Below are 19,201 nucleotides of genomic sequence, written 5' to 3'. Positions count from 1 at the left end.
TTATTAATATGTTAGAGTTTCACCGGATTAACCCTGAAACAGTTCTCTACATCCATTTATCAACTTAAAAATTGCCAATATTCCTTTGAAGATGATTTTGTGAAGGTGAAAAACAATTCGTATTGTAAAAATCATTCACCGCTTTGAATAATTCAGGATTAATTTTTATACCAATGTACTTTTACATAACATTCTACCGAATCAGTCAGGAAAATTCTCATTATTTGGCTAAATACATAGATATAAATAGCAAAAATGAACGGTGAAAAACATCTAATAATGAGTTCATCATTTCGTTCCTCAAGGCAATGATTTTAAGGATCCAATGCGTCATCATTGACGTTAGAAATATAACAAGTATATACTAGGTGAGACCTTTACTAGGAATGGAAGGAGAGGCTGAATGGAGACCAAAGGAACGTTGCGGACTCATTATAAGAAGATGAAGCCGTCGCAATATAAGGAGAAAATAAGAAAAAAAAAATTCCCGGCTAAATTTATCGCGACCATTTCATGGAACGTTTCCTTAAAATAAAAAGAGAGGAGAAGCTTCATTTATTTCTTATATTTTTCGCCGCTGAATGAAACGATCCCTTTTTTGAAATAGCAGCCTCGTCGGGAAGGCGAGGGAGCAACAGAAAGCCTACCACCCCGTAGGAGAGAGGAGCGAGCGATGGCAGAGAGGGAGGCATTTCTTGGCTGTGACGCCAGTCGCGATGGGTGGGGAGGGAAATGAATGGAGTGAAATGTTGGAGAAGTGGGAGGGTGGGTTGGCGCGACTCAAGGTGACAGGTGAGAGGGGCGGGGGATGTTGTTGAGGGTCTCTAGCCGTGGGATAGGAATGAAAGCAAAGAGGCAATGCCCACTTCCATGGGTTTTTGAAAAAGATACGCCTTTAGGATAACTAGAGCGTCTCTCTCTTATTTTTACACTTTTAGCGTCATTCACGGCAAATTAAGAGAACGCAGCACTTCATCTCGACCGGTCGTTTTTTTGGTGGCGTTTTTTCTTTATTTTAAACTTACGCTATAATTTTCAACCATCCTGGGAGTTTGGTATAGATTATTTAAAATTATTTCCTGTTTCTTTTAAGTATATAAATTTTGCATTAGAGTAAATATAAAGCTTTTCTAGTAATTCTTTATCTTTGCGGTATTTTTTTCAGGCCTTGGTGAATCCACTTTTTTTAAATTTTGATATGAAGTAACGTATTGATTAATGAGAGGAAAACAATTTTCAGGTTTTCACAAAATTAATTAGTAGCCGATCGGAGTTTCGACAAATTATATCAATTTTTCGGCTAATAATAGAATTCTGCGCACCATACAAACTTTTATTGTCATATTACCTGTTCCACAAAATATGACTCCACAAAATATGACTCCTAAGTTCGTCAGGCTACTATGTCGTAATTTCCAGATTACATAGGATTCCTAGTTAACATTTGTCATTGACTGAAATATGAAAATCTTACCTCAGTGTATTTTCTCGGGGAAAAGTTGTATCTTTTTGATACTGATTAATGTTCATAGGGGTTTATTCTATATTGCCTGAACTGTTCAGGATGATATAATGCGTTATAAACAAGTAAACTGGCGGAAAAAGGAAAAAATACAAATATCAACAAAAATTTTAAATGCTGCTGGTGGATCAGGAGTCATGCAATCTATATGCTCTACTAAAAATTCTTGATATAGCCTTTGGTGCCTTTGAAGTTAAGAATTTTGGAGGAGCGCCTTGAATTTCAGAAATCAAAGCGGTGTAGCTAGCCGTAGCGTAACCATTGATTGAATATTTTACTCCCTTCCTGTGATGTTAATGGAAGTAAGTATAAATTGAATTAATTTATCTAGCGGAAACATAGATAAATGAATAAAATATGTTTTTAGCGTAATATTAAATATAGCTATAGTACTATATCATACCTTGTATATCAGTGCAGGGTACTCGGGAATCCATTTTTGTGGAACTTTTAAACATTACTAAGCTCTGTCGAAGCTAAAAAAAACCCTCTTCTTCTCTATTCAACAATCCCGTTAAATATAAAATGTGCTTTGACCTTGAGGGTTGGACGAAAGTGTGCTATTACAATTTTGTGAAGCAATTAATCTCAAAATGGGTGATATTGTGCAATCGTTTTTTTCAAAGCTCTCGTTTAGTTATCCTCAAAGAGTCATTGTTTCAGACAGCTATAATCGCCTATCCTCGTCCAACCTTAGTTATTCGATGCCCTTAAAAATTTATGGCATTAAGTAAAATATCGATAAGGCTGGATATGCAATAAAACCCGTTTTCTTTGTAATTGCTAAGTAGTACATCCAAAAATGTTTTCGTTGCCATAGCTCAGTAACTAAGGAGTTGCGACCCTATCTTTATGGAGAAAAAAATGTTTAAAATTGTCTCCCCTACCAACTCCTGAAGCATTACAGGTTTCTCCTGAAAAACCCTGTGCATAGAAATGGACAGAATTTTGAGCCTTTCAAAACAGTACGGAATCATCTTTTTTTATAACTCAATTTTCATTGTATTTTCATTTTAGCCTTGATAATGGATAATTAAAGTTCCCAAGCTTTAATTTCGTATGTTTTTTACTTAATAAAGAAATCAGAGGCGTAAACTCCAAGAAATAGTCTACAAATGAATATGCATGCAATGATATAAATAAGAAGTGATTGTGGGTCTTGCCGTCTTAAGCCCATTCCTCCCGGTCAGTAGCTACCTCCTCAACCCTTCTCGACCGAGGCTAGGGGGTGTTTGTGAGGAGGGTCGGGAGTTGCCGGGGCACGTTTTGGAAATCAACACGTAAAAGGCGAGGCCGGAGGGAGGATCGGAATAAGAGGAGCGCTCTGTATGCGAGGGCGGGTCTTGGCGGTCGGGTCAACAGAGGAGGCAAACCGCCGCTGAGGGTCATATCTCTGAGGCGTCTGAGAGCGGGAGGGAGGAGGAGCAAAGGGATTTATTCAAGCGGTGGTTAATATGCCGCACTGGGATTAAGCTGGGTTTAAGGATTCGCAGGAGCAAGAGAGGATGGTCCCGGATGAGGGGGGTTGTCCTAATCCTAAGGGACTCTCCTGAGTTCCCTAGGATTTGGACGGTACGTAGATGGGGGCGTGATCGGCGGGGAGAATATGGTTTTGCACTGTGGTCAAGGCAAAACGAGGAGGAACGTGGAGTAGGTACATAAGGAAGGATGGAAAATGCCTTGATATAAGAGGGATTTTTAGAGAGAAATTAGCATTGGGTCGAATTTTTCGCGGTATTCATGACTCAATTCGTTCGAAAATATGCAAAAACGGCTTACGATCATTATGAAGTGCCTACTTTATACCATTGAATGGATATTTTTCATCCTTTTACTTCTCTACGTCTTGCCTAATTCCTTTAATTCGGTCGTAATTTTTTTCGTGAGGGTAATTATGAAGATATACGGGAATACGAGAAATATTGTGGGTATCATTCATAAAAAATTAGAATCAAGCAGCATAGTAGCATTATAAAATCTCCGATTCGAGGAATGAATTATTATAGCCGTTAATTTCTCTCTAGCCCATTACCATAATTTTAATACTTAGTACCTTTAATTACTATGTCTGTCAAGTTTGTTCTTAATCCAACTTATGGTCTTCCTAATATTTCATGATCTTACGATATCCAGAAAGTTTTATTATCGGAAAATTATTTGATTTAGTGGAAAAAATATTTAGCGTGGTTCTTGTGACAGCCTTCATATCTTTCACACATACTATAAGTTCAAGCATAAAAATTTGACTATGTCCGAGACTCACCTTTAAAAACCGAAAAATTTCTATCAATTCCTCCTGAATCATAACCAGGTGGATTCTGTAATCTATTATAAATCAATACATATATGAATGATATGGCTTCTAATTTCGAAACAAAATTGTTTAAAATTAAGTCTTTGAACGTAGCGGAGACTTGGAAGACCTGAATGCTTCAGTATTCTCACGACGCGTTGAAAGAATGCCGTTCTCTATACGGTAAAATCAATCCGGTTGCGACACCATCTACTTCTATTATGATTACCCACCGTATGAGTACGACGACCCTAAACCACTGCCTGAATTTGACATCAATTTCTATTACCAGGTATATAAAAATGCCTATTATTTCATAATTACGACTTTCGTCGTAATTATGAAAATTGCTTCTGAGTTTTATCCTGAATCTGATGCTTGGAGTGCCAACGAAGGCAAATAAATCGTGGCTAAAATAAAAAAAAAAAACAGAAAAATATTTCCCGACGAACAGGGAAAGGTAATTCTGTACACTGTAGTGTACAGAATTACCTTTCATAATATAACACAATATTGGCTGTACAGTGTACAGCCAATATTGTGTTATATTTTCATCAGTTTAGGAGGTGCCACTACACTAAACTTTTAGTTGTTTGAGCAATTATATCAAATTTTTATTAAGGTACAGCAGAAAGAGTAAAATTATGTAGACCTTTGTTGCGAGTGTTAAATGAGAAGAAATCTGCGGGGTAGGGTGAGGTAGGTAACGTGGGTCACATTTGGACAGACAAATCTGGAATTTCGGCTTCTTAGTTCTATATTTTATATAAATTCTATGGAATGGATTGCATTCTCGATGAGAGGTTCTAGGTCAACCCATATGGATGTTTATGACATATACTTTATTACTAAACTTTCAACCAGCTAACAAATTGCCAAAAATTATCTTATATGTGACCAAATTAATTCAAACCATCATTTTTGCATTTGCTTCACCTGCAACTACAATTTTGTTTTCAAATAAAAGTGCTTGTGAAATTAAATACAGAAACTTCCCATGGACTTTCCGATCGTTAAATGAAACAATTTTTTGAGATATATCTGTGAAGGATAACTCTTCTCTTCTAATTGTCAACAAATGTACACAATTATGGCCACATCGATTAAGAGTTATCAGTGCGCATTATTTCGTAATATTCCTTTTTATTCAAATTTATTTAGTTTAAATCAATGAACCTAATGAATGTCCTTTGGATATTTTTGACGACTTTTCAGAATTACTTCCATAATTTCATCGTAACCTTATCCAACTTATAATACTATTTCATGACTGAAAAATTGTTTGTTTTCATAGTATTTGCAGTTTGAGAATATCATATGTAGTATATTCTACGAGGGTAGCCTTTTACGTGTCGGGAGTAGAACTTTCCTTATCACCTAGCAACTATAAATTGTGTGCATAAATAACTTTTTGAGTTGATCAATGCCCATGCAAAGTTTCATTAAGATCGGCTTGATAGTTTTTAAACGGTGACATATCAAATTTCCCAAGTCGCTGTACGAGATGGAATTAAGTCATGAACAGTACCGCACCGTAATTTTCTATGACTTTCAAAGAAGCCTCACCCAGCAAAAATGCGTTACTGAACTTTTTGTTGTTTTTGGTGAAGTATCACCATCAAAGACAACCGTTTATCGTTGGTATGCAGAGCTTCAGCGAGGACGCTCTAGCCTCAGTGACGAACCGCGTGAAGGGCGTCACTCAAGAAAACGTGAATGCCGTGCGTAACATGATCATGGTAGATCATCTTGTTATATACCGTAAGATTCAGGCATCATTGGACATCTGAGGGACCTCAGTTTAAAAGATCTTACAGTACGAGTTTGGTGTAAAAAAAATGGTTTCCCGCTGGATACCGCACCTCCTTACAGAAGAATAGCAAGCAACTCGAGTCAAATGGTGTCAAAATACTCTACAACGATTCAACCCAGGAGCATCAAAGCCCGTTCACAACATCGTGAGTGATGATGAATCATGGATCTATGCTACGAGGCTGAATCAAAACGCCAATCTTCGGTATTGGTCTTCCAAAGTGAGCTCAAACCGACAAAAGTTGTTCGCTCTCGCAGCGTTTCCAAGAAAATGGTCGCATCGTTCGTAGCCAAATCAGGACATGTAGTGACCATTGCTCTTGAAAATCAAAGAACAGTTAATGCTCAATGGTATACGACCATTTTCTTGCCAGAAGTGATCGCCGAGCTTTGGAAAGATAACCCAAATCGACGCATTACATCATTACAATGCAAGCTCACACACCGCTCGAGTCACAAAGTCGTTTTTGGAACAGCAAAACGTCGACATTCTTGATCATCCTCGATTTAGCTCGGACTTAAGCCCCAATGATTTTTTCACATTCCCCAGAATCAAGAATATGTTACGAGGAAAGCGTTTCCAGACACCTGAAGAGGCGGTTGATGCCTACACAACAGCCATTTTGACTATCCTTACTTCAAAATGGAATAAATGTTAGAGCAACTGGTTCCATCGAATGCAAAAGTGCATAGACTATCGTGGAGAGCACTTGGAAAAACAATAAAAAAATTGCGTTACTATACATCTTATAGTTTTCTTAATTCTCGACACTTATAAGGCTACCCTCGTATCCCACAAAGTATCTTGTCGTAATATACAGGGAACCTGTATGTTATATAACCTTCATTTGTTGTCGTTTGATAATTTTTCAATGTCTTGGTTTTCTTAGCATTGACCTCACAACCTCTTCATAATATATGAATATGAACCATATCCACATCCATTTTGTTTTGACTTATTTATTGCAAGCGTTGTGCAGAGCAGATGGAAAAAATAATGACGAAATGTTTTAGATTCATGTGCGTGGCTGTTAGCGACTTCTAACAAGCTTTTATAAAAATAAAATCGGGAAAGGGGATGAGTTTATCTCAATATTTTCTCCCACATTCTGTCAATAATGAGGCATGGTATTTGGAGGAGGTGACCGACAGCTACGATCATTTGCTTTATAGAGAAGGGCAGTGATGGACGGATGGAGGGAAACCCGGCGTCGGCATTAGCGTGCTCTTAACGAAAGGTTCCAAGGGAACCACGGTTTAACGTCTCATCCGACGGACGAAGTGCTGCATTTGAAGCTTCCTCCATAAAGGACTCGAGCAGGTATCGGGCAGTCCTTGAAAAATCTCCGCCATCGCCGGGATTGGAACCTGGCCCCACGCAATGGGAAGCCAATATTCTAGCCTCAATACTAACCCTATCCACGTATAACTTCATAATCAGTGCTGATCATGAAGCACTGTATACTTAAGTGGCCTCTTAGGAAGCCACAGGGACGGGTACAAGGAAAGAAAACACGGAAGGAAGGTACCTACGGAAGGAAAAGCCATATTAGATCACAAGAATTCGAACCCGCGATCTCCCAATTTCAGGGCAGGCTAAACCACCGAAGGAAGAGAGAATGCGTTTAACTCACAGCATGTATGGTTGGAAGTTAGGAGATCCAGATTATAATTTTGATCGACGTTTATTATCAATGATGTCTAGAATGGTAAGGCACGATCAATATCATTACCTTCTGAAAATAGCATTCATGAATATCGATAGGGTTATATTCACCACTTGTTTGATACCGATGCAATTTTTTTATTTTTTATAGCAGCGTCCCTCGATCTGGTTGCTAATGCATAGCTCTTCATTGCAGTTTCCCTAAGACGTTCTCCCCTTATTGGAATTCTAGCGTCATTCCCCTTCGCAAAACAAAGTAGTCCCACGTTCGCCCGAGGGTGGCGAGTTTTCCTCTCGCTGAAGAAATAGAGGAGTTGTGACGGTCAGGGTGAAGTTTTCTCAAGGAATAGAGGATACGAGGAAGAGGTCGTGGGAAATAAAGAAAGACTTGGATGAGTTTCGGGAGTGCTTTTCGTTGTGGAAGGAATGGAATGAGGGCGTATCGGGAGCAGGAAGTAGGTTAAAGCTGGGGAATGGAGGGCTGTTTTTTTCCCCAGTTTTCGTGTTTTGTATTTGTTTTTTAGCGGGCTCATTGGGGCAGTCCAGAGTCGCGTGTTCGGGCCGTGTAAACAAGTCTGCTGTGAGTTCGGAAACCCATCTCGCAGTCCTCACCCCACCCAACCTATCCCCCTCCCTCTCTTTCTCTAAGCCCACTCCACAGCTTTTTCCTACACGGGCGACCGAGCAGTGGTATGGCGCTACACTCTTTGCATTTTGCAGGGCAATTCTCTTCCCTATCCCGTACCAAGCGTTTCCTCGCCCCACACACAGTCTTGTGCTTGCATCCTCAGTAGGATGAAGATCAAAACTTTCATTTAATGCTAAACTCATGCTCTACAGAACAATAATTATGCCAATATTAGCATACGCTTCATCAGTATGGCTGACGGCTACAAAGACACGTTCAATAATACCGGGACTAGCCACGGTGATAACTTTACGGGAATCACTCGCAATGCAAAAAATGTGCGAAAAATCTACGGAGAAAAAAATCACTTGTCTTGACCGGGATTCGAACCCAAACCATTACCAAATTCAATCTACTGAAGATTCCGGCATCAGAAAGTGTAAGCACCTTGGTTAATTCGAAATGAGGATTTACGTTAAGACCTCCACATCATTCTCACACCTTCGAAAATGAAAGCAAAATTTCCCGTTTTCAAAAAATCTCCTCTGGCAATTGGCAACTTATTAATAGATATCCTTTATGAGCACGAACTATCTGCAAACGTGACCCACCAAACCACACTTTTACCTAACATTATCGCGTCCCCATAGTTACCTATATGTCATACTGTGACTTTATGTGATTAATCAAACTGAAATGTCCTTTATTGAAATGAACTAGAGATAGCCTATATCTGAGACTGATGAATAAGGCAACAAAAGTGATGTTCCGGCGTTGCGTGGCGTGAGCATCACGAAAAAAAGTGACGATTTATATTTATTACGATAGACTGAACTCTGTCACTCAAGTTTGGAGACCAAATTCTGAAAGACCGCTCATTTGATTTTAAAACATAGTACACAACGTTGATGCTCTTATATTTCTGCGTTTGTGAGTGTCATGCAAACTTTACTTTTTCACTAGCTCTTTCGTGCGCTCAGAAACGGAATTTTAGCGCATTTTTCTGCTATCCGCGTTATCGCGTTAACACCTTTGTAGCAACAAAGCGATTAAAACAACTAGATTTCAATTTTTTCCTTGCATATGTTACGTATTAAAATACTGGATTTATATTCAAACGCTCACCATCACCGCTGGTCATCAATCCGAAGATTAGTTTGACGCAGCTCTCCACTCAATTCTTCTATCCGCAAATCTTTTCGCGTCATCTTCTCTTTCACATCATTATTTCCCAGACTTATTAGTTTTATTCAGGGTCTTCCTTTTCCGTTCTTGCAATCTTCTTTACTCTGTGCGATTGTCTTCATCCGGACATCATATCCTAAGAAGTGGTCGATTAGGTTGATTCGTCTCCTCATCAAGGATATCATGTGACTTCTCTTCTTTCCGACCTTTAATTGGGCTACCTCATTATTTACTCGGTCGATCCATAGTATCCTCCTCATTCTCCTGCAGCATCACATTTCGAAAGCCCCCACACTTGATTTCTCCGTTGCTATCTTGCGTATGCCTCACTTTCAAAGGTAGGTATGCTCCAAAAGTAAGTTTCGATAAATGTTTTCTTTGTTTCTAAGCTTAAATTCCCTGCAGAGTATTTCGTGATTGATACAAATGCAAAAAATCGTCATTTTCAAATCCACTCACCCGACTGTCCATAATCGCTGTTACTTGCTGTAAAGTTCATCGGTGTAAATTCGCTAATTGTATAATGACGGAATATGTGAGTATGTTTACCATACGATAAATTTTAACATTTATTTCGGGTTACCAGCGCTCTGAGCTGCCAGGGACCAGCCGGAGAGAGCAAGGGGGGTCTGCGATGTTGACGTTTCGATGGAATACTAGCTGCCAAATATTTTTAACATTCTAGTTCGTGAAGAAAGGTTACTACCACTAGCTGTGTAATGTTAGTGGTTTAATTTAGTTCGCATGAATTTAACTAGGTTCAATAGACTCTGTGCGTGCGGTAAATAAATTACGATACATTGTAAATAGTATGTGCGTGGATTATATTACACGTTATAACTCATGCATGAATCACATATTACTGTGACTTTTCCATTTTATATTACTAAAAACTTGTTTTATTCGCGTTGTAGCATGCTCTAATCCTTAGCACTCCATTAGTATCTGGCCTGACCGCGCGTCGTTGTCCTGATTGGTTGGACTGTGTCCGGCGAAAGAGCGCGTTTCCGTTTAAGGCTAGAATGAGTGTTGCTTGCCTTGTGTGGCGGCTTGCGCGGTACCTCGTAGGTGTAGATGTCTGTCCTCCTTGTTACCCCTTTCTTTCACTTCTCACCCTATCCTCTCCTAGCTAACTCACACTTTTACCGTCATCTCCATCCCTCCTTACCTCCGAAATTTCTCAATTTTATCCTATTTACGCCGTTAATTTGTCGCTACGAACGCAACACCAAAGCAACGTAAGAATACGCGAATAAAACTATGTAAAGCGTTCTTTCTAACGCTATCGATGGACCCTATCGAAGTCCTTAGCAGTCGCTGGGGAGACGAACTCACCACCCTGCTCTGAGCTGACGCATTCCCTCTCTCCATCTCATATTTTTACATCTACATCTAATTCTACATAATACCCAGCAATCCACCTAAAAGGCGAGTGGCAGGGGGTGTTAGGACAGCAGCCGTCTACGCATAAAAAATGAAGTGCTCTACGACGCTGGGACTAGCATTTATTAAAGTGCTTTATGGTTCGGGGGAAAAACGAATTCCCATATCTATCCGTTCGACAAAACATCTCTCTTAATTTATCGCTTCTGTCGGACCTGGAAATATAGTGTGGCTCTCATACTGTTCTCCGTGTCGCTCATAAAGATATCCATTCACAATTGTTCAAGCAATCTAAGCCTAGCGCACAACCTCCGAGTCTCCAGCGGCTCCCAGCCTAATTTGCTTAGCATCTGCGTAACGCTGTCTGTACGCCCGTAGCAGTTTTTGACGAAAGGTTTCCTTTGCATTTTGTTCATTTGTGCGCACTTACTCGCTGCGTCTCATCCTACCACTCCTCATCCTTCCCTTCATCATACATCCTGCTCCGCCTCACACTCTTTAACTTCTCCTCCCCAACCGCTGACCGGATGATGCCGTTTTTTATCCCGCGTTCTCAATCTAGAGCCATGCGTTGTGGTATGCAGGGGTGACGGCAGTGTCTCCCGCGACGATATCTTTCGCCATGCCATCTTCGCTACGGGCCCATCGCCGCGCCCCGCCACAACAGACCCCAGACAGCGACCTATTAGGCTCATTTGACGCTTATACAGTTCCATTCGGCACGGAATGTTTTGGATATCCGACGGTATTACCGACGTAGATTACTGACCTGGGGTGTAGATCTTTAAGAATTAAAATCAATATTTTTGGCCAACTTTCGGTATTTTTTTAAACCTTTTTCAAGGCTATGAATGAATATAATTACATTAAATTAATAAATTAATACAATTAAATTTTGGTGACAAAAAAAAAAAACTAATTTACTTCTCCTCCTACACCTATATGTACATGTACCTGTGAGCCATCTATAGGGTGTTTGGTAGGATGTGAGCATACACTAACATGCAACATGCAATGCGCTACGTCTTCCTAGTCATCGAAAAAAAGGCCATTACAAATTCACATGCCAGCAGATGGTGTAAGGTCCTACCGATCATGCATTTCGATTCGAAAGTTGGCACATAACAAGTAAAAAATGCAAAACTATTACGTGGATAAATATCCATACAGCTGCATAAAACTAGTCTGATTCCGTAGAGGAAAACAATGATCAACCAGCACAAACAAGAAAAGGAAAAACATGTACACATTTACACATTTGATCAACCAAGTGAGCGAAGCGATTAATTACATTGATGAAATATCTGCTTATGTACGTCTCCATTTCATTTACCCTCCTCTCGTGATCTCTTCTATCATAATTTGACGATGAATGAAGTATGCCTTTCGTATGTTCTGTGAAGTCGTCATCCTTGAATCTGCTTAGTAAGTTGAGCTTATATTGCGTTCTTCGCCCAGATAACGACTCCCAGTCTTGATTTTTTCGTTTGGTCGTACTCGGTGGCGGCGGTGTAAAGTCCTTGCCTGCCAAAGCGAATGTCGAGGGATCGAGTCCCGCCTGGGTAGGCTGCCCATATCCAGGGAATGAATGTTTGTGAATTTCCATTATTACTTTTTGTAAACCTCCTTCCCCCGTTGTGAAGTTCTGGCTATGCTGTTTCTGGGGCAATGAATATACAAAAATACATACATACATATTTAACCTGAAAATAAAGTTTTTGGCTCATGCCAATTAAGAAAATCGTATTAAGGAAATCCTATCTCGGAAAAAGAGAGTGGTGGGATTTTTTCTCTTCAATTAAGTGTAATGCTCATTTATTCAGGCGGAGTGTCTTAGCTTTAAGTGTAGTAATATACATCCACGTAAAGAAAATACTTTTATTTGCTTGGGACTTGTGCTACAGAATGTAGGATTAAATTTACCCATGCTTACCAACGCTAATGACTTGTAACGACAAATCGAACAATCGGTGAGTGGTATCCGATTTCTTATCATTTTTGTTAAATATTGGTTCTAAACTACGGACAGTTTCAAAATTGGTCGCAGCGGAGAGTGTTTCAATTAACAGTTGGCGGAGGATTTTGTTAATATTTTATAAGTTACATCTAGGATAGGCAAAAGACAAAATATTATACTGTGCGACGATACCTACCTTTGCCACCTGGTAGCTGTCTTTTGTTGTCATATAAGTTGCTGCTACATTTACTCTAGCTCCAATGCAGCTTAAAATGAAAAGTAGATTACCATTAGAGTAAATATTTGGAAGTCTTAATCTATATTTTATCGATTTATCGTATTCTGTTCTCTTCTCTAACCCAATAACAATCCTGCTTACTTGCTTTTTGTTCCTCTCGGAACGTAGAAATTTATCATTCTTGGTTTGGCGCAAAATATTGCCCTAATGCATCAGCAATATCTTGAAATGTATGCTAATATAAGACTCTTATTAATTTCCATTTTTCCCCCTCTAGAAATCATCTTGTATGTTCCTCTGAGATTTTTAAGACGTATTCTTGTGTTCCAAAGATTACTGCCGTTTAAATTGGAGGAATCGAGTAGCTATATGGAAAAATCCATTTCTACTTACGTCTTTCCATTACATCCCAAACAGAGAAGATATACCGATATCGCTCAAGCCATCCCCTCTATCGCTCGTAAATATTTGATTCCATGATATGACTTTTTTTCGCTTGGCATTTTTGAATCATTGATTTCCGCGCATCGTTAATTCTGTCCAACGGCTAGAATGCGCACAACTCGTTAAATATCCAAGATCGGTTTCCGCTTCGTACATGGATGTGTTTAAAAATGTAATGGATGGGGAGCTGTGCTAGCCGTTCATGGTGCTGGGAAATTGTACATTACCACTGGAAAATTTACACAAAATGACGTATTTTTTGCACGAAATCGAAGTTTTTTATCTTAATAAATTATTTCAGGAATACATGTTTACCGTTTCAATCCATTTCATTATATCATCATACACAAGGCCAGTTGATACATCTTAGACAATTTAAACCGTTGTAAACATTTCAATTTATGGAGTTTTGTGTTCAATTTTATATGAAGAAAGCAATGCGCTGCAACATTTTGTGTTCCTTTTTCACTTAAATAAGTTAAATTTAAAAAAAGACTCCACAGGAAGTGGAAGGTAAAATGAGAAGAGTGACTGTTAGTCTATCTTCTGCAGACAAACAAACTTTAATCTTCGATGACAATTACAAAATGCACCAAAGAAAAAGTTTCGGAGATTTTATTTTTCATACGCATTGACATTCAGTTAATAACATCTGGCGTTCACTCTTCTCTTCACGTCTTCTTCACTCGGCGGAAGCAATTACTTCAAATTCATCTAAACTTACCGTGCGTGGTAACTCATTTTCTAACACCTTAACAGCTTTCTTCGCTTTTTAATATTTTGTTACCGAACTCATCGTATCCAATAATAATGCATTGCCACTTCCCCTACGGTGGGCTGATTGTAAACTACTCGTCTCACGAATAAATAAAAAACTATAGTATTAAATGTTTTGATATAATTTCATTAAATAGTATTTCTAAAATCATTATACTCTTTCAATTAGCTGATTTTATTTATAGCTATTTTTTGATTTAAATTTATTAGTCTAAGCTGAAATCACGAAATAATAAAAATCTTAACTAAAAATTATCAAAGAAAAATGTCTCTCCATCAATACGCGTATTTTCTTGTACGATTAAAATTTTACTGAGGTGTAAGCTTATGTAGTTGCGACGCTTAGGTTTTAGGTGTCGAGGTATGATAGGAATTTCACAAAGACGACAGGTGCGGGTGCGAGGTTAACGATCTACGAAATGGGAACAGCTCTAGGAGACAGCGTTTGCATTTTTAGCGTTTTGTTGATTTTTTTCCTTTCTACCTTCTTCTCCAAAGGTTTTAATCGCCTTTTTTGTGACTCCTTCGCCACTTAGCAAAGCTTAAACGACCACCGTCTGGCGAGAAAAAATGTCCAACTCTCCCATTCAAAATTTTCCTAATGGTGTACCATTTTGTTTCTAGTAGGCGAGCTAAATCACTACTCCAGCTTGTAACTCGTCTGTACTCCTTACATGGCCGACAACTATGGCTGCTGTGACCATTTATAAAATGGAAGCCTAGGCCTGAAGTTTTGCCGTCTGTATCTTAACTACACTACCATCCTCAGAAAAGGAGGGTATCTAATCTTTATTTTAAATTTTAAAGAGGAGTATCTAAAATAAAAGCGAGAGAAAAAGTGGAGCTGAAACTTACCATATGTTTTGTTTCTTCATTAACTATTTTTACAGCATTTATAATTCACGAGTATACAATAATTTAAAATATACGATGATGAAAACCACAGAATATCAACTGGTGTAAAGACTGGATTGAGGTAGGTTGTGAGATAATTGTGCTTCAGTTTTTTTATTCCACTTCAAGTATTAATTTCTACTAAAACTCTATTGCATTCACTTTATTTCTTCTAACCAGAATTAATTTTTATTTTTTTATTTTTGAAACTTTCGTGTTTTTAATGTAGGCAATAAAAATAGATATTGCTGACGCTAGTGTTTCAGCGGAGTTCGTTGGTGTATTCATGATATTCTGCACGTAAAAAATTGCAATTTTCTTGTTAACGGAATGTAGTTTTTCCGATGGAAATAATAGTACGAGTGCTTCAGAAATAGGAGCTCGGTTACTTCGGTTACAAGAAATCCGCTCTATCAAAATGCAAGGGAATCAATGAAATCTCCATCACTTCTCTGTTATTGAGCTCTTATTTACTGCTCGCTATTGGTTCCTTTCGGTCGCGGATCTCTGGAGGAATACTCAGCAGTTGCACGGCCTGTTTCGGGCGACTCACTGGACCGCCAAGCTAAGGTATCCGGTATATGTCCTTTCATTCATGGAAGACGGCTTCCGCAGAGCCACTCAAGAGGCAGAGAATACGTACATCCGCCAAGGCTTTGAGTGTTACCATAGAGTAAGTATATACTTACTCTATGGTGTCACCTATCTATATTTCTCATATTAATTTACTGTACTATCTTGATAACTTGAGCTTGAAGAGTCATATGAATAATAGTTATTAATCTGGACGTTGCTTGAAGATGGCTAAATAAAACTGTAGCACGTCACATGTAAATAGTAAGCGAAATTATTTTTACGAAACAGTGTATCAATTATTTGAAATTTTCATAACTTTATTGGAAAATTAAGCAATCATGAGCAATTTAAATAATATTTTTCGATATATTTACTTTAGAAGCTACTTGTGGCTTTGTAAAATTCATGAATAATGACGATTTTTAATTATCTAACAGCTATTTCCATCCTGTGACTAATAAGCCTCAAAGATATGCCGTAGAAATACCATTTGTTTTTCCCCAGTTGAATATTAAATAGAATACATTACTAACCTGTAGGTAATATAATACTTTACTTGCCAAAATTCTTCTTAGGAAGGTCTTGTAATGCTTTCTGAAAGATGTCATAGCAACACTGGTAACGAGGGATATTTGATCTTGGTGCAGTTGGGCCCAAAATATTTGTTTTAAAAGCGGAGTTGGAAAAAATGATAACGATTTGACTTTTATAATTTTCAAGCTCACGATAGAAAGGTTGGCAGGAGAAAAAAATTAAATTCCTGTAAACGATGTTCTTCGGGCATTTTTTGTGATTTTTCTTATGTAACTTTCTGCTGCAAAGCGCGGTTGAAAAATATGAATTTCATTTGAAAAATAAACCCTCGACTCCGCGAATAAATGCATGTGAAATAAAGTTGCTTGAAGTCGAGTCAGAAGGACGAAAGCAAACTCTTTCAGTTTGAGGAAGACATGTTTTGAAAGGAGAGCAGGCGCTTCTTTCCTCAAAAGAGCACAAATATATCGCATTCCTCTTGCTGTGCTGCCTTAATCGCTATGGTAACAAATATCATTTCTAATCCATGCGCAGAGAACTGTTGTAGTATGCCTAAAGAAGCTTTCCCCTCCGGAAATCGTGGAGGCAGCTTGTTCCCACGCATTCTGAATTTGACTTTCTCGAAATCAAAATTTTGAATGTTGAGAAATCATTTCCTCTAACTGAGGACTAGCGGTTGAACAAAAAAATAAAGATAATATTTCACTAAAAAACTTAATGAATCAGTTATAGCACTAAGTGTCGTTGTTAGAGTTTTCAGCTAAAATACATTTTACTGTGGTATATACATTTTATTTTGCGCATTTTTCCTCTCGACTGTCTTTTAAAACAATAGTAAACGGTTTTATTTGTGGTTTTGGGAAATTTTAAAACCCGGTAAGTGTCAATAATGACAACATTTAGTGTAATTCGCAAGTGTTTTGAATTAATTTCCAGCAATAACTTTTTTTCGAGTGCCTCTCAGTTGAATATGCACCATGCATATAATTGAGTAAACGATTAATTACTTTGTTACTGCAAAATGCTGCTGGTTACCTCTGTGTTAGATCAGTGAGAAAAGAAAAATTTAGCATTTGAGAAGAGACATTGAATGTCTTAGTAAATTTACATGGAAATGGCTCGTATGGTGGTTACATGGTTAGTATGTTTGCTTCCCTTTTCGGGGCCTGAGATAAAATTTCTGCAGTGTTTTAGATTTTATTTAGCACTCTTGTTCAGAATCAGAGGTCAGAATGAATAACACATCCATTGTTGACCTCAATGAACTAGCGGTGCTAATATCATTGATGATACACCTATCATTATGAAATTAAAAACTATAAATATCATTATCTCCAGTAAACTTCAAATTTATTTAAACAGAAGGTAACATTGTTACCAAGTCTTCTAACTGCAATGAAAATTATTATTTTGATGAATTTAAATATGCTCTCTGTAAAGCTATGCTAGCTTTGACTCATCTTTGATACGAATAACGCAGAAAACAAATTAAGTCCTCGCAGGGCGGCATGGCAAAACTAATATTCCTCTCGAAGTGGACCAATGCTGAATCCATTGATCATCTCCCTCAAGGCCACCTCGGAGTTACTTCCTCATTTCCTTTGTCTCTGTCTTTTGCATTGTAACGGATAAAATGGTATTTCTTTGAGCAGGACTCTGGTAGGTACAATTCGTTAAGCTACACAGCCTTATCCAGATACTGAGATCGTTCCCAAAGGTAGCCAGTTCGTAATGCACCTGGGGATCATTAGGTGCTCTTTGCCCATGTGTAGGGAATGAATGATCAATGCGAAATATTATCTTGCCTTTGCAGAGGTAGATGAGAACTCTTTCGGGTATTAAACGAGAAATTTTCGAGAAAATAGAAGAGAAATTCTCAGCTACATCAAAGGCATGTGGACGGATACGAGAAAATATTATTTAAACAAGGATAAGGAATTGAAAATCTGTATGGGATGCAGAACTGGCTTGCGGAAAACACAACCTGAAAAACTAGCATTATTCATGGTATTTGGATAAAACTAATGATCTCAAATGTAGTTGACATCATCAGTGATCCGAACTATATCACAAGACAGCATACCTAGGGAAGAAATGGTAGTCGCAGTGAAGTGATGCGTTTCAAATGGATGCCTCACATTATTGGTGGCAATTACTGCAAAACGTAAAACATATAACGCCGTATTAAACTCTAAATATAGTTGTATGCATTCCCAGTTTTGGACATAAGTTGGACTCAAATTTCAATGGCAAGTTAATAGTTGTGGTTCATGAAATGTTTAGAGATGTGACCGAAAATTACATGATGGTCAAAATTTAGAAGCTACTTTCCATTAGCCAGGGGAAAATTGTCGTCAAATATCATGGGAGAGAGTCCGTCAAAATAAAACATTTTTTCTATTCCAAGCATTTCAAAAAGGAAGGGGATAGAATCTGAGCGCGCAAAGTGGCATTTAACTAGAGCCAGCTGAAGACGGGCGTAGTGGTTACCACTAAAACCCGGAAGCCATGTGGGCAGGTGATCCCAAAAGGAAAAATTTCCCTCTTGAAACGGTGCTGTAAAACATTTAGATGAGGTATTTTTAATGGTTAAAATTAAACAATCAATTCACAACCCCTTTTTCGTGCAAAAGAGGTAGAAAAACAATAGAAAAATCCACTTAAAATAAAATTATTAGACTGTATTTGAAATACAAATTTAATGCAAGGTAACTTGACAAAAGTACATGAGCGTCTGTCCCAGTCTGCTTTCTCTGGTCACCACCAGCAAGAAACAAACAAAACAAACGAAAAGTTCACTCCGTACCATGGAAAGCACAGGAGCGCAATGCAAACATTTTGGCTCCAACAAATATTAAGTAAAAGTTCTTTTTAGTTCTTTTGACGTCGAAGTAAACATGCCCGCTATTCTATTCTTGTGTAACTTAAAAGCCAACCGCCAATTAACACGGAAAGATTTCTCAAAGTTTCCTTGAGAAAAAGATTTAACTCAGAAGTTAATATCTTTAACATAAGGAGCACTCCCTCACTATCACAGCACAGATGAATAACACAGGTACAATGCTTGGACCATCGCAGGGCTTGGAGTCCAGGCTGATATTCCCGCCCTGGCCAGTTCAGCCTTACCTGGATAGTGATACTTGTTTGAGTAACTTTCCTTCGAACGCAGGATTACTAAGGAATGCTACACACTGACTGGATGCCCTGGGTTAGTAGTTTTTTCGCTAGAGCAAGGTCTCTATATCCTACCTGCTTAACCAAGCCTTGAGCACTGGTGACGATAAAACACGAG

The sequence above is a fragment of the Ischnura elegans genome, chromosome 4 (assembly GCF_921293095.1).
Source record: "Ischnura elegans chromosome 4, ioIscEleg1.1, whole genome shotgun sequence".
NCBI lineage: Eukaryota > Metazoa > Arthropoda > Insecta > Odonata > Coenagrionidae > Ischnura > Ischnura elegans.
This window is presented reverse-complemented; position numbering follows the sequence as displayed.